At 44.6% G+C, this 16,409-nt stretch overlaps 1 long non-coding RNA gene across 1 annotated transcript in view; it reads left to right on the top strand.

The window, feature by feature from the left end:
* LOC309521577 overlaps positions 1-16,409 on the top strand; it is a 210,323-nt gene that overhangs the window by 172,854 nt on the left and 21,060 nt on the right. The gene's annotated exons all lie outside the window — the stretch shown is intronic.

The following is a 16,409-nucleotide window of genomic DNA, read 5'->3' as shown; positions in this document are numbered from 1 at the left end:
TCCTATATTATATGGGACAGGTTGCAACTGTACATGGAGGCAGCAGATCTGATCTCCAAGGAATGCATCACCTGCTTTTGCTGCGGTGGTAGTAGCAACAACTACGGTGTGCTCCTTGTAGGCTGGATGTGCCTCCTCCTTAACAGCTCCACCCCCACCCCCTGCAATGCCATCTCTACAGCAGCCTCTCAGCATAGGATCATAGAATTGCAGAGTTGGAAATGACCCAAGGGTCATATAGTCCAACCTCCTGCAATGCAGGAATCTCAGCTAAAGCATCCATGACAGATGGCCATCCAACTTCTGCTTAAAAACCTCCCAGGAAGGAGAGCGGATAGGAGGTGCTGCTGGACTCCTCCCACCCCAGGGAGGAAATGGCGGGGGTTACTCTCTGGGCTCTGCAGCTGCCTGGCGTGATTCACAAAGTGGGCCCCTCCCCTCCTGCAATGGCCTTTGATTCCCACTTCAACCGTCCCGTCAAGTAAGGTTGACTTGATTCCCACTCCTGTTCCCATGTAGATCTTTATTCCTCCCTTGTTCCTGACATAGCTCTTCGCTCACACCTCTTCTTCTCTGCAGGGAGGGGGAGTATTCTGTGGTTTGCCTCAGGTGCCAAAATGTCTTGGGCCGGCCTTGGGTAGCACTGTAGCAGACATTCAGAGGAAGCTCTTTAGGGGCTGCGCAAGTATCAAATTGCACCAAGGTCTCTGGGAACAAGCAGTGTAATGGCTGATTCCCATCCATGGAATCACCAAACCTGGCTGATACCAGTGGCGTACAGGGAAATTATTTGTAGGGGGACAGTTAGAGCCAGAGGTGCCAGCTTGCGAGGACAATTGGGTGTGAGAATCGCACCCCCTTCCCTAACATGGGCAGAAGTTTCCCAGGCTTTGGGAAGGAGGCACCAGGGGAACATTTAGAGGACTAGCCTAGTCCCTCTAGTCTACTGACCATTATGTCACTGGCTGTTACCCAGCTCTGTCTCTATCCTTAGGAGAAACACATAGATAGGTTTCTTTTTAGGTGGAAAACAGGAATCAAGGAAACCAGACAAGTTTCATGTGAGTAAAAGTGGAAAATAATTTTAGGTGGCTTGGTAAGTAAACGTAAATAGAAGCCAAACTAGACAGCTTCACATAGCAGTTGGAGGGAGCTGTGAGGGAACATTCTCCAAGTTCGATTGTCTGTTACCTCCTCTCCCATTTGCGCAAATACGGATTTTGGAATTTTTCTTATGGGCTTTTACTTTCAATACAATGTGACTTCTTAGTGAACAGGCACAGGATCAGGATGGGCTTCCCAAAATATGTTTTAGGGAATAAAATGCTAAGTTTGTGGAGGAAAAGTTGGAATATTTTGGGGTCTTACATGGAACCTATTCCTATTTTACCTCATAATGACCCTGTGAGATAGGCTGGTCTGAGAAATAGTGACTAGTCTAAGATAACCAGGGATTTTATACCATGTCTCCTCCGTCCAAGTCTGGAATGTTTATTCATGGCACCATGCTGGCTATTATTTCCATATTACAGGAATGGCTGAGAATTAGCAGTTATTTAATCAAGTGACATCTGAACCAGTAGCTTCCTGGCTCACAGCTAATGCTCTCACCTACTATCCTTAACAGTGGTGCCATGTTTGTAAAAACAAATAACACTGATAAAACAGTAACATCACGGCGATGCAAAACCGCCCTTGCAAACGGAGAAAACCGCTTTCTGCAAACCTGGCTCCCCCCAGGCAGCCTTGACATGCCTCATTGTCTTTGGAGTTAAAGTCAAAGAATTCAAGTTTCTCCTAGGGAGAAGCAGAGAAGGGGAGGCTGGATACTGACACTTCTTAATAGGTTTAATTGGGTTTGCTGCTTTTGTAACTAGATTTGTAATGCCTTTTAGTCAAATACAATAAATGATTGATTGATTGATTGATTGATTGATTGATTGATTGGTGAAAAAGTACTTTTTGGCTGCAGAACATATTTCGCTTCCTGTTGAGTGTATTCCATGGGAAAGCACGTCTTTGTTTAAGAACGCTTTTGGTTTAATCCTGTTAACGGAAAAATCTGAGGGCTCCCTTGGACAAAAACAAAGACACCAACCAGGATAACTTGGAGCAAAACAGCAGCCTGTAGGCTTGGCCTTTATTGAACTGTTGCAACAGGGTTCCCTTCCCTTGCAAGAGAGAGGAAAGACCCAGAACAATGGGCTGCAAGACCTTATAAAAACTTTTGAAATTCCCCTCCTCTAGGTCAAGCCCACCCCCAGAAACATCATGCATACATTACAGAAAGGAGGGGTTGACATCATGCATACGTTACAGAAAGGGTTGACATCATGCATACATTACAGAAAGGAGGGGTTGAGGGAGGAGTTGTGGTGGTAACCTGAGTGTCCAGTCACCCAGCTGGTTCCTCCTTTCCCCCTCCCCATGAGTACTTTCCAGGTGACAATGGGGAGTTTGCAGTTTCCTGCCCCCAGAGGGAAGATCTGATCATTGTCCTTTGTTTCAGCCTGTGGTGAATCCACTGTTCTTTGTGATTTTGATTGTCTTCTGTCTGGGATTATCAGGGTTGACATAGCAACTGGGCAGGGCTCCTGTGGATGTGCTGGGATGGTGAAGGGATTATGGCTGACCAGAAACCAAGCACCCCCCTTTGATAGTCCTTGTCACATGGAGTAAAAAATGGAACAGTGCAAATCCGATGTATGGTTGATTTTCTATGAATTTATAACAGAAATGTGGCGTATGTAGTGTGTGAGTGTGAGTGTGTGTGAAGTTTGTGGAAACAGAATGATTGGGGTGGGGGGGTTCCTGCTACAGTTCCCCCCTTCGGAGATAAGATTGCAAAGGTGGCTACTTGGCAATCCTTTTCTCCGCACAATTTAAGGTGGTAAATAATAACCTGGTATCCTTCATGGATCACTGCCTTGCCGTGGCGAAGGGGCTTGAAGAACTCAGGGAAGCTATGAACTACGCCGAGCAGGGCACACAAGATGAACAGGTCATAGTGGAGAGTTTTGACCAAACGTGATCCACCTGGAGTAGGAATCGGCAAGCCACTCCAGTATCCCTGCCAAGAAAACTCCATGGACAAAGACAACAGGCATATAAAAGTTATGACACTGGAAGATGAGCCCCTCAGGTCGGAAGGTGTCCAACATGCTACTGGGGAAGAGCGGAGGACAAGTACAAGTAGATCCAGAGCTGATGAAGCGGCTGGGCCAAAGCCGAAAGGACGCTCAGTTGTGGATATGCATGGAAGCGAAAGGAAAGTCCAATGCTGTAAAGAAAAATATTGCATAGGAACCTGGAATGTAAGAACCATGAACCTGGGTAAGTTGGATGTGGTCAAAAATGAGATGGCAAGAATAAATATTGACATCCTGGGCATCAGTGAGCTAAAATGGACGGGAATGGGCGAATTCAGTTCGGATGACTACCATATCTACTACTGTGGGCAAGAAACCCGTAAGAGAAATGGAGTGGCCCTCATAGTCAACAAAAGTGTGGCGAAAGCTGTACTGGGATGCAGTCTCAAAAATGATAGAATGATCTCGATACGAATCCAAGGCAGACCTTTTAACATCACAGTAATCCAAGTTTATGCACCAACTACTGGTGCTGAAGAAACTGAAATTGACCAGTTCTATGAAGACTTACAAAACCTTATCGAAGTGACACCAAAGAAGGATGTTCTGCTCATTATAGGGGATTGGAATGCTAAAGTAGGGAATCAAGAGATAAAAGGAACAACTGGCAAGTTTGGCCTTGGAGATCAAAACGAAGCAGGGCAAAGGCTAATAGAGTTCTGTCAAGAGAACAAGCTGGTCATCACAAACACGCTTTTCCAACAACACAAGAGACGACTCTACACATGGACATCCCCAGATGGGCAACATCGAAATCAGATTGATTATATTCTCTGCAGCCAAAGATGGAGAAGCTCTATACAGTCAGCAAAAACAAGACCTGGAGCTGACTGTGGCTCAGATCATCAGCTCCTTATAGCAAAATTCAAGCTTAAACTGAAGAAAGTAGGAAAAACCACTGGACAGGTAAGATACAATCTAAACCAAATCCCTTATGAATACACAGTGGAAGTGAGGAACAGGTTTAAGGATTTAGATTTGCTGGACAGAGTGCCTGAAGAACTATGGATGGAGGCTCGCAACATTATACAGGAGGCAGCAACTAAAACCATCCCAATGAAAAAGAAATGCAAGAAAGCAAAGTGGCTGTCCAACGAGGCCTTACAAATAGCGGAGGAGAGAAGGCAAGCAAAATGCGAGGGAGACAGTGAAAGATACAGGAAATTGAATGCAGATTTCCAAAGAACAGCAAGGAGAGACAAGAAGGCCTTCTTAAACGAGCAATGCAAAGAAATAGAGGAAAGCAACAGAATGGGAAGAACCAGAGATCTGTTCAAGAAAATCGGAAATATGAAAGGAACATTTCGTACAAAGATTACCATAATAAAGGACAAAAGTGGTAAAGATCTAACTGAAGCAGAAGACATCAAGAAGAGGTGGCAAGAATACACAGAGGAATTATACCAGAAAGATATGGATGTCTCATACACCCCAGGTAGTGTGGTTGCTGACCTTGAGCCAGACATCCTGGAGAGTGAAGTCAAATGGGCCTTAGAAAGCACTGCAAATAACAAGGCCAGTGGAAGTGATGGTATTCCAGCTGAACTGTTTAAAATTTTAAAAGATGATGCTGTTAAGGTGCTACACTCAATATGCCAGCAAGTTTGGAAAACTCAGCAGTGGCCAGAGGATTGGAGAAGATCAGTCTACATTCCAATCCCAAAGAAAGGCAGTGCCAAAGAATGCTCCAACTACCGCACAATTTCACTCATTTCACATGCTAGCAAGGTTATGCTTAAAATTCTACAAGGAAGGCTCAAGCAGTATGTGGACCGAGAACTCCCAGAAGTGCAAGCTGGATTTAGAAGAGGCAGAGGAACCAGAGACCAAATTGCAAACATGCGCTGGATTATGGAGAAAGCCAGAGAGTTCCAGAAAGACATCTACTTCTGCTTCATTGACTATGCAAAAGCCTTTGACTGTGTTGACCACAGCAAACTATGGCAAGTTCTTAAAGAAATGGGAGTGCCTGATCACCTCATCTGTCTCCTGCGAAATCTCTATGTGGGACAAGAAGCTACAGTTAGAACTGGATATGGAACAACTGATTGGTTCCAAATTGGGAAAGGAGTACGGCAAGGCTGTATATTGTCTCCCTGCTTATTTAACTTATATGCAGAATTCATCATGCGAAAGGCTGGGCTGGATGAATCCCAAGCCGGAATTAAGATTGCCGGAAGAAATATCAACAACCTCAGATATGCAGATGACACAACCTTGATGGCAGAAAGTGAAGAGGAATTAAAGAACCTTTTAATGAGGGTGAAAGAGGAGAGCGCAAAATATGGTCTGAAGCTCAACATCAAAAAAACGAAGATCATGGCCACTGGGCCCATCACCTCCTGGCAAATAGATGGGGAAGAAATGGAGGCAGTGAGAGATTTTACTTTCTTGGGCTCCATGATCAGTGCAGATGGTGACAGCAGTCACGAAATTAAAAGACGCCTGCTCCTTGGGAGAAAGGCGATGGCAAACCTAGACAACATCTTAAAAAGCAGAGACATCACCTTGCCAACAAAGGTCCGTATAGTAAAAACCATGGTTTTCCCAGTAGTGATGTATGGAAGTGAGAGCTGGACCATAAAGAAGGCTGATCGCCGAAGAATTGATGCTTTTGAATTATGGTGCTGGAGGAGACTCTTGAGAGTCCCATGGACTGCAAGAAGATCAAACCTCTCCATTCTGAAGGAAATCAGCCCTGAGTGCTCACTGGAAGGACAGATCGTGAAGCTGAGGCTCCAATACTTTGGCCACCTCATGAGAAGAGAGGACTCCCTGGAAAAGACCCTGATGTTGGGAAAGATGGAGGGCACAAGGAGAAGGGGACGACAGAGAATGAGATGGTTGGATGGTGTTCTTGAATCTACTAGCATGAGTTTGATCAAACTGCGGGAGGCAGTGGAGGACAGAAGTGCCTGGCGTGCTCTGGTCCATGGGGTCACGAAGAGTCGGACACGACTAAACAACAACAACATTCTCCGTCCCAGATGTGTGTCCATGTGAACCTGAAAGGGACTTGGATATCACGCTACTTTAAGGATATTTGCATGGAAATATAATGGTGTAACAGTGCACTGCTCAGTTACTTGTGGTATTCTAGCACCTTGGAAGAAATATTTTCTCAATAGTGATCTATGCTTTGCATTTAGGCAGGAAGGTCCACTAATGACTGAAAAGTGCAGTTTGCTTCCCCCCCCCCGCCATTTGTGTGTTCTCAGGTGTCAAGGTAGCTCTTCTGTGGTCTCACATCGGCACGGTGTCGCAGTAGTGGCAATCCCTGGTGAATCCACTTAGGGCTTTCATGTAGCCTGGCACCCACCACAGCTGGCACAGGTTTCGGACACGTCCTGAGAGAAATGTCTTCGCCTTGGCCAAAATCCATGGGATTTATTATTATTATTACAGGCTCTGGTCTTGTAGTCCTGGGAAGTTGATCACTTGCACTTTAAGGACCAAAAAGCTAATTGCAGCCTTGATACACTTGCCCAATTCAAACTGAGTCCAATTTGAATTTATGTGCCCATGGTTCTCAACCTTTCAAACCAGTCTGTTAAAGGAAAACCGTTCTTAAAAGGGCATTTTGTCCAAATAAGTCAATTTAACTCTATAAGGGATCATTCCTGCTAAACCAAAGCATGTGCACCTTTATGTATCTTATAAGCTTCTCCTTGGTAAAGCAAGTTTTAGCACATTTTAAAATGGATAGGGAAAGTTGGCAGAGTGCCAGGTGGGACAATGAAATGTGGTTATCTAAACATTGGACTACACAATAGTGTGAGCTATCAGAAAGTATAAAATGCATGAGAATTGGTGTGCAAGCAATAAGACATTAAACATAAAAATTACACACAAAAATACCCCCCTTGTGGAAATAACACACTGTCAGACACATTTCAACATTCCTACATAATAACACTTAATACAAAACAAACTAATTAAATATCAGTTGCATATCTTGACACAATTGTGATCTTTTACGCATGTATCTTTTGAATCCTGGAGCACAGAGGCTTGAGGTTCAAGTGAAAAGATGTCCTTGCAAGTCAACTCCACCCCCCTTTGTCAGTCTATATCCTTTGAAAGAGATAGCTGTGGGCACTTGAAAACTCTGGTGTCTTGTGATGACGGAAGAACTGAGTTGAGGGGTTGTTGCTGCTTTTCATCATTGCACATCTGTATAGGTGATATCCTGTAAGGGGCAGGGTTTTGGGGCTTAAAGACAGTTAGAAAAGGGAGGGGGCAAAAGGCAAAAAGGATGTCCTTCGGTTTCTGTTGGAAGCTGCAAATAATAAGAATCTTAGCGAATTAAGCGTTTCATTCATTCCAATATTATTATCACATTTTCCTATAACTACTGTTATTATCTGCCAAGTTCGTTTGCTTTCCTTCACTTTGGAGAGAAAGAGAGCTGTAAAAAATACAAAGGTTAAGAAATACAAAAGAAAGCAAAAAAATTAGATTACCAGTCAGATGAAAACAAACTTGACACAAAGACATCAGATTTAGAAAAGAATTATTATTATATATATTATCAAAACCACGCAGATTACTACTAGACTGAAAAAAAAGGGAAAACCATGGGGGAAAACTTTAAATTCACCATGTGCTATTTGATAAAAGAACTTCATGAAACTGACTTTCAACATGTGATGAACATGTCCCCAAAGTAAAACACACACACACAAAATGACCCATGAGGAACCAAATAAATAAATGCTAAAACACACAATTAATAAGTAACCTGAAGTAATCTGTTTTGGCATTCTAACATCCCAAATGAAAATAAAATAGTGTTTCTTGATGTGACAACATCAACTGTAATGTTAATACGGGAAATGAGTTAATACCAAGAAAAATGAATGGCAATTTAAAGTTGTGCAGGTACCTTGCACTAGCCAAAATGACAGAATTAATAAGAAATGCTCAGGCAAAAAGGTAAACAAATACCATTCACCAAACAATGTTTGGTTGTGCTTCGATTAACTTCATAGACATCATGGGGAAACAGATTAAATAAATGAAAACAGATTATTTGTAACTTTAAAAAAAGTGTCAAAGCCATAAAGAGATGGAAGTCACTAATATAGCAGGGATTCAGACTTGTTTCACAGAACAGAAAGAAAGTTGCTGTGGGAGGAAAAAGGGACAAACACTTTGTTATCGGGGTTCACATATCCTGTTAAAAGGGAAAATTATTTCATGTGAGAAGCCTGTCAGGAAATGCTGTTCCTAAAATTCCCATTGAGGGGGGAATGCTTTGATATTTACCTGTGAAAAGAATTTGGCATGTTAAGATTTGGAACTTGGAAAGCTCTTGACTTTTGATGGGCTAGTTGTTGCTTTGTTTTGTTTTGTTTTGTTTTTTAGCCTTTTGTCTTAAGTAGCCCCTGGAGCAAAGACAGATTAAGGGTGATTTCCCTCAATGGTTCCTCAATGGTTCCAAGTTTTCTTTTACATTTGGAAGAAACCTCCTCTCCCCCTTACAGTTCCCCCTTTCCTCTCTCTCTCTTCTTTAGCTGATCTAGCCTCTGTGCATGTGCAGAGTTCATGTCTCAGCAAACCTTTTATACTATTGAAAATGTTGCATCCTTTGGCTAAATTACCATTTGAATAAGGGAAGGGAAGGGTAAGGAGTAGATTTGAAAACAGGGTTTGATTTTAAACAAAAAAGAGAAACTCAGCAATTTAAGTATTCACCAAAGCTAGCAATTTCAGCCCAAGCAAACTGAGACTGCTTCCTTTATGTACAGGAAAGGGCTAATATCCCTCTGGCCATTCGCGGAACAATCAACCGCTCTCTTATTTATGAGTAAAAATGGCCAGAGTTAGAATTCGTAGGATTTTTATTTTTTTTAACATTCTCAGCCATTTCAGCCTTACCATTTGCAGACAAAAAAATATTATTATTATTATTATTAATATTATTATTTCCTGCCCTTTATTTACAGGAATGGTCAAGGCTAATTCTACTTGATTATTCATTTGTATGTGCTTAAACTTTGAGTAGACTTTTAAGTCTGATTTTTAAATAGTAGACAAAATGATAAACACTGTAATCACTCAAATGCTTGATATTACCAGTTGGGCTTCACCTCTCACCTTTTAAAACTAAAGAGCAAAGCTAGGCTGAATTTCAACTCCATTACCACACCAGAATTTAAGAATTACCCTCCAATGCTTGCAGACACATGGTCTTCCACACAGCCACAAATTGAGAGAGTTGAAAGGGACCCTGGGGTCATCTAGTCCAACCCTCCAAAATATAGGGTTCACAGCAAGATTTCGCAGCAAGATTTGTACTACCAAAGAGGCATACACATTTAAGTACAGATTTACAGCTGGGAAAGGAAACATCTATACTCCTGAGAGGATCTCTTATAAAGCACAGTTAAAGCAGCCCTAGATTTGATTTTTCTTAGGGAATACACAAGTGTTGCCCCCTCCCCTCTTTGCAGTTTCCTTTAAAGGAAGCTTACTCGGGAGTAAATTTACCTGGCACAGAAGTAAGAAGGGAGAAAACAACTGAAAGAGGCAGAGTGAAACAAGGGGGAGGGGGGGCATTTTCTAACAAAAGAGGCCATGAAGTCTTATAGAGACTGATATCAGGAGCCTTACAATAACTCTTCTGTCCAACCAAATCAAAGTTAAAACTGGACTCAAATGTTTTTTCTTAGAATGAACACCATACTTTTATAGGCATACGCTTAATGAAATACATACACTGCATTTTAGCTTGAGAGAGCAGTTGTGCTCAACTAGGCTTTTGCAGCAGAAACATTAGGTTAACTTCTCCTTCCAAAATAGACTGGAGCAAACTCAAAAGTTACAACACAACATCATTTACCATTACACTTAAAATCGCCCTCCTCACTTAAACTAGAGGAAGGAGTGGGGTAATCCCCCTTTCAGAACACAAGTAGCACGTATACAGGATTTCACCACTTGGGAGGGAAACTCTCTTTTAGAGCCTCTCTCAAATAACAAACATTTGCACACTCCATTCTCCATTTTGTTTTGTTTTAAGATTGATAAGGCGCAACATGGCTTCCTTAGATTTGAGATTTTTGAAGCAAGCTTGCAATTTAAAACTATGTGCATTTTAAGAACAGTCTGTGGATGCCGAGGCCAATGTAAATACAAACCCTTGAAATATTTCTAAATCTTTGAGTACATCTCTTATTCTTTTTTTTTTTTTTTTTTTTTTTTTTGCCTCTGAGCACCATTAAGTTTACAGTTTCATGTTCTAGCTTTAGGTTATAGTTTAACAACACAAATTTGATGTGTTCAGCTCTCCCTAAGAGTTCACACCCTGATTTTGTTGAAGGATCCCTGAGGCGGCCACTGTGCCCTGGGTTCTAGGTGGTGGGCCTAAGCCACCCACTAAAAGTTACAGCGGTCTCGTACTTTGTACTTGGAAAGACCATTTTGCCCCTTTATTTTATTTTATCTTTCCCAATTGGAGATGACAAGCTGGAGGGGCATATTAGAATCCTCTCTGGGGCAAAAAGGCTTCATGGAAGCTTTGTTGCCAGGAGGAGTCCAGCTAGGGTGTTTAGTGAGCTCCCATTCTCTCATATGTTATTATTGGGCCTTTTTTCCCGTTAATGAAGTACGGTAAAGACAGAAAGAGTGGAAACACACACACAAGGGAGGAAAGGCAATGGGAAAGAAAGGGGGGACAGAAAAAAAAATATCCTTTCAGTACTCAAAGTACCCTTGACTAACACAATTCCTACATATCTACAAGCTACAAACTCATTTCAAGAAATCTTATACATGAACTCAAACTCCAGCCACGGGACTCCTTGCCCGAGAAAACTTCAGCCACGGGACTCCTTGCCCGAGAAAACTCCAGCCACGGGACTCCTTGCCCGAGAAAACTTCAGCCACGGGACTCCTTGCCCGAGAAAACTTCAGCCACAAAACTAAAATTCCTTTTCCTCAGCGCTGCTTCACAAGACTAATCCTAGTGTGGGGCCCCACTTCGTGAACCGCCCCTTCTACCCTCCACAACAGCCTCCTGCCTAGCCTTTGAGACTAAGTTTGGGCTCCCTACTGGACGCCTGCGCTGTGCAGTGCCAGATTGGGGGTCCGAGAAAACAAAGTTTTGAAAGGGGAGCAAACGACCTTGCGTTCTCACATACCCGGGTCATCCCTAACAAAGGTCACCAGGCAGGAGGGGCAGCTTCATTTGCAGAGTTAGGGTAGGTGGAGAGTAAGAGAATACTTGAAAGACTCCTCTGGACGACTCCGAGAGAGGGATGTCAGAGAAACAGTAAAAGAGCCACGCTTTCCCGGACTCAATTCCAAGACGGAAAACGGGGGAGAAAAGAGATAGAGAGATTAAGACGTTCCTGGACGACCCCGGGGGGAGCGTCGGAAAACAGCAAAAGGTACCACAATTTCCCCGGCCCAGCACCGCGTAAGAATTTGTGGGGAGAGAAAGGGAAAGGTTTTGACGTTCCTAGACGACCCCGAGAGATAACGTCAGACAGAAAAGTTCCGCGATTTCCCTGGCCACCCTCCGAGGGGGAGAATCGGGGGAGAAAAGGAGAGAGAGAGAACGTACCCGGCCGACTCCGAAGGGTAACGTCAGAAATGAAAGAAGGAAAGTCTGGCTGTCGTGGGGACATTACTTTTCCACCCCCCTCCCAATGTATTTACTTCAAACCATACTCACGTTCGAAGATGTCCCCCCGCAGATCTCAGGATCCTTTTCTTTTTAGCCGGCTTGACCTCGCCTTTGCTCCCCTGGTTGAGCTTTTGGTGACGATTGATTACCGCCCACAAAGAGGAGGCAGGGAGAGGAAGAAGGATCTCTGGGCTAAGGTTGCCCAGTGGCGCCTGATCCCCTCTATCTCCCTCCTCACCTCTGCAGGAGAACCAAGTGTCCCAGAGTCTGGTCGCCAACTGTTAACGGAAAAATCTGAGGGCTCCCTTGGACAAAAACAAAGACACCAACCAGGATAACTTGGAGCAAAACAGCAGCCTGTAGGCTTGGCCTTTATTGAACTGTTGCAACAGGGTTCCCTTCCCTTGCAAGAGAGAGGAAAGACCCAGAACAATGGGCTGCAAGACCTTATAAAAACTTTTGAAATTCCCCTCCTCTAGGTCAAGCCCACCCCCAGAAACATCATGCATACATTACAGAAAGGAGGGGTTGACATCATGCATACGTTACAGAAAGGGTTGACATCATGCATACATTACAGAAAGGAGGGGTTGAGGGAGGAGTTGTGGTGGTAACCTGAGTGTCCAGTCACCCAGCTGGTTCCTCCTTTCCCCCTCCCCATGAGTACTTTCCAGGTGACAATGGGGAGTTTGCAGTTTCCTGCCCCCAGAGGGAAGATCTGATCATTGTCCTTTGTTTCAGCCTGTGGTGAATCCACTGTTCTTTGTGATTTTGATTGTCTTCTGTCTGGGATTATCAGGGTTGACATAGCAACTGGGCAGGGCTCCTGTGGATGTGCTGGGATGGTGAAGGGATTATGGCTGACCAGAAACCAAGCACCCCCCTTTGATAGTCCTTGTCACATGGAGTAAAAAATGGAACAGTGCAAATCCGATGTATGGTTGATTTTCTATGAATTTATAACAGAAATGTGGCGTATGTAGTGTGTGAGTGTGAGTGTGTGTGAAGTTTGTGGAAACAGAATGATTGGGGTGGGGGGGTTCCTGCTACAATCCGGAACGGATTAAGTTCAAAAACCAAGGTACGACTGTATATTGAAATAAGTGTGTTGAATCAAAAGTCTTAACAAAACATCCTTAAACAATGAAAAGGCAACAATCATTTCATTTCCTACACCCTTTATTTTACACCACTGTAAATTGTAAAAAATAAATAATTGCTGTTTGCTATTTAGATCAATCCGTATAGCTCGTTGAGTAGTCCATGAGACCCTTAATCTCAGGGACGTCCTTTGAGCCCCACGTAGAGCAAAAGATTCCTGCAGGGGCTGGACTTGAAGACCCTCGTGGTGTAAAATAATGGAATGGAACGCGCTCAACAGGAAGCGAAACATGTTCTGCACGCAAGGCAAAGTTCACAAACCAAAACACCTACTTCCGGGTTTGCAGCGTTCTTAATCCAAGTTGTTCATAAACAAAGCTGTTCTTAAACCAAGGTCCCACTATATAAGCGTCAATAGACTGACCTTTTAAATAGGAAGCTACTCTTTATGTTTCTAAGCAATTTTTTACCTTTCAATTAATTCACCAATTTTGTGATGGCTCTTAGTACCATTAAATAATGCCTTACAGTGGTACCTTGGTTTATGAACTTAATCCGTTCTGGAGTCAGGTCTTAAACCAAAGTAGTCTTAACCCAAAGCAGCGGAAGGCAGAGAGGAGGGGGAGAGCAGCTGTAATCTGGAGCTGGGAACAAAGGGAAGGAGTGAGAGATAGCTGTGTGAGAGCTCCAATAGTGAGCCAGATGTTGGAATGCAGGAAACATTCTCTCCCAAAACTCATAGGATCTCAAAAGTGGCCATTTCACAGGAAAGATACCGGAAGAGAAGGCGGGGGCTTCTGTGCTGGGGAAGGGGGAGTAGCTCTGTCTAGGCAACTCCATCTTCTGGGGGACGATGAGTAGAGGAGCTCCATCCTAGTTTGTTTTGTTTGTTTTTTAATTATTATTTTTTAAAATAATTTTTATTGAATGGTTTTATGTTACAAAAAACAATACAGCCATACTACCACTAAATATAATTAAGAAATAAAAATTACAGTGGTGCCTCGCAAGACGAAATTAATTCGTTCTGCAAGTCTCTTCGTCTTGCGAGTTTTTCGTCTTGCGATGCACAGTTTCCCATAGGAATGCATTGAAAATCAATTAATGCGTTCCTATGGAAACCGCCTTCAGACCAGGTCCGGGGACAGTCTGTCCCCGATCTCTTCTTAAGGCTGGGGGGGGGGGACAAGGGCTTTTCTTCCCACCCCCAGCATTTTAAAAAACCCCGGGACAGCGGAGGACTTCTCCGCTGTCCGGGGCGATCTTAAAATGCTGGCGGGCGGCATTTTAAAATCGCCCCGGGACAGCGGAGGACTTCTCCGCTGTCCGGGGCGATTTAAAAGCCCCTGGGAAGGCAGGCAGGGGAGACAAAGACTTTTGCCCCCCGCCAACCTTCAGAAGAGGTCCAGGACCTCTTCTGAAGGCGGGCAGGGGGCGAAAGTCTTTGCTCCCCCCCCCGCCTTCAAAAGCTGTCCTGGACAGGCTTCGCGGACCTCTCCCGCTGCTTGCGGAGAGTTGCCAGCATGCCGAAGCCTGCGCGCGCTGAGATCAGCGCGCCCAGGCTTCGCGGCCCCGCCGCCCGGCTTCGGAGCATCGTTCCGAAGCCGGGCGGCGGGAGGAGGTGTTCCCTCCCCGCCGCCCGGCTTCGGAGGAGCCTTCCGAAGCCCGGCGGCGGGTGGAGGTGTTCCTGCCCCACCGCCCGGCTTCGGAGGAGCCTTCCGAAGCCCGGCGGCGGCGGGAGGAGGTGTCCCCGCCCCGCCGCCAGGCTTCGGAGGAGGTCCGAGGACAGTGGGGAAGACGCGCTGCGCTTCCCCGCTGTCCCGGAGATTTCCCTATGGGCTGTCGTCTTGCAAAGCAAGCCCATAGGGAAATTCGTTTTGCGAAGCGCCTCCAAAATGGAAAACCCTTTCGTCTAGCGGGTTTTCCGTCTTGCGAGGCGTTCGTCTTGCGGGGTACCACTGTACATACATCAATATTTAGTTTATTTGTTATTTACCGTCTTATTTCCTCCCAAACATTGAATAACAACACACATATGCGCAGACACAAACACACACACATCCGCAAAGAAAATGATAATAACGTACAATAATGAAAGTAAATATTCTCCCCCCTTTTATCTTCCAAAATCTTTTCTTCAGCTTTTACTTCCTGTCAAGTCCCTTTGCATATGTTTTATCTTACATTTGAATGTACACAATTTAAATTTTATTTTTTTTATTGCTTTTCAACATTTATCACAAAAATAACATAACAAAATACACAACAAAGAAAAAACACACACACCACACTACAATAGACTAAACACACAAGGGGGAAAAGATTATCTCTTCAAATATCTAACTTTCATCACATTGATGACTGACTTCCTCGAATCTCCTCTAACTGAATTTCATTATATCACCTTTAGAACAGTTCTCCAAGTTCATATTTCTAATAATATTAACTCCTTTCATTTACTAACCTCTTCTCCTTTATTAATATTCTAATAAGGTAAAGGTAAAGGTACCCCTTGCCCGTACGGGCCAGTCGTGTCCGACTCTGGGGTTGCGTGCTCATCTCGCTTAAGAGGCTGGGAGCCAACGCTGTCCGAAGACACTTCCAGGACACGTGGCCTTAATATTTACTACCACGTATCCTTATTCTACCCCTATGCCTATTTGTTACTTCCAAGGATTTTCTATTTATCTTATATTACAATATTTAGCTAAATATTCTTTTAATTTCTTCCAATCCTCTTGTGTCTCCTCTTTTTTCTGGTCGCGGATTCTTCCAATCAGGTTGGCCAGCTCCAAAAAGTCCATCATCCATCCTAGTTTGTTGTTTTAACAATAAATCTGAAATAATTAACAGCCAGAGTCGTCTCGCGTTTGTGGGAGAGACCAAGCCATAGCACTTCTGGGGCCAAGGTGCAGAGGGACCTAGCGCCGCTTAGCGCCGGCCGCGGCAGCGTCACCCAAAAGCAGAGAAGGGGGTCCTTGATGCTGCAGTTATGTGTGTGACTGACAGTATTGCTCAAGTGGTAATAAGCGCTGAGCTGTGTGAAAACACATCTGGTTTCTGGGGACTTCTCTGTGTGCAGAGAAGACAAAGAGACACTCTTGTTGTTCCCCGGCAGCGTGAGAGGCAGCCGTCTTTGTGCCTGTGGCAACCAGGCAAATGGCAGTGGGTCTAGTTGTTGGCGGCGCAATTCCTATCGGTCGGCCGGAAAGGCACCTCACCACCTGCTCCCATTCGCTTTCAGTTCTCTGCAACTCCGCCAAACTCCAGCCCTGGTGTGCCCTCCCCACAGAAGGAGAGCCGCGAGGTATCCCCGAGTCCAGCCTGCTCTTCCCCATCCTCTCCCAACCTTGCGCCGATGCTCTCTTCTCCTTCGCTGTCCCGGGGATCAGGAGACAGGGAGTGGCCCTGCGGGCTGCCGGAGCTCTGCATGCTCTCCCCGGTGAGCGATCACTCAGCAAGGCACCCTGGGGCTTGTAGGGCAGCTGCTGGGCCAAGTGACCGAGCCCAAAGAGAGCCCCCAGACT

This window comes from Podarcis vaucheri (assembly GCF_965113315.1).
Source record: "Podarcis vaucheri genome assembly, chromosome: 16".
Classification (NCBI taxonomy): domain Eukaryota; kingdom Metazoa; phylum Chordata; class Lepidosauria; order Squamata; family Lacertidae; genus Podarcis; species Podarcis vaucheri.
The sequence above is the reverse complement of the archived record's forward strand: the minus strand, read 5'-3'. Positions and strand labels throughout refer to the sequence as shown.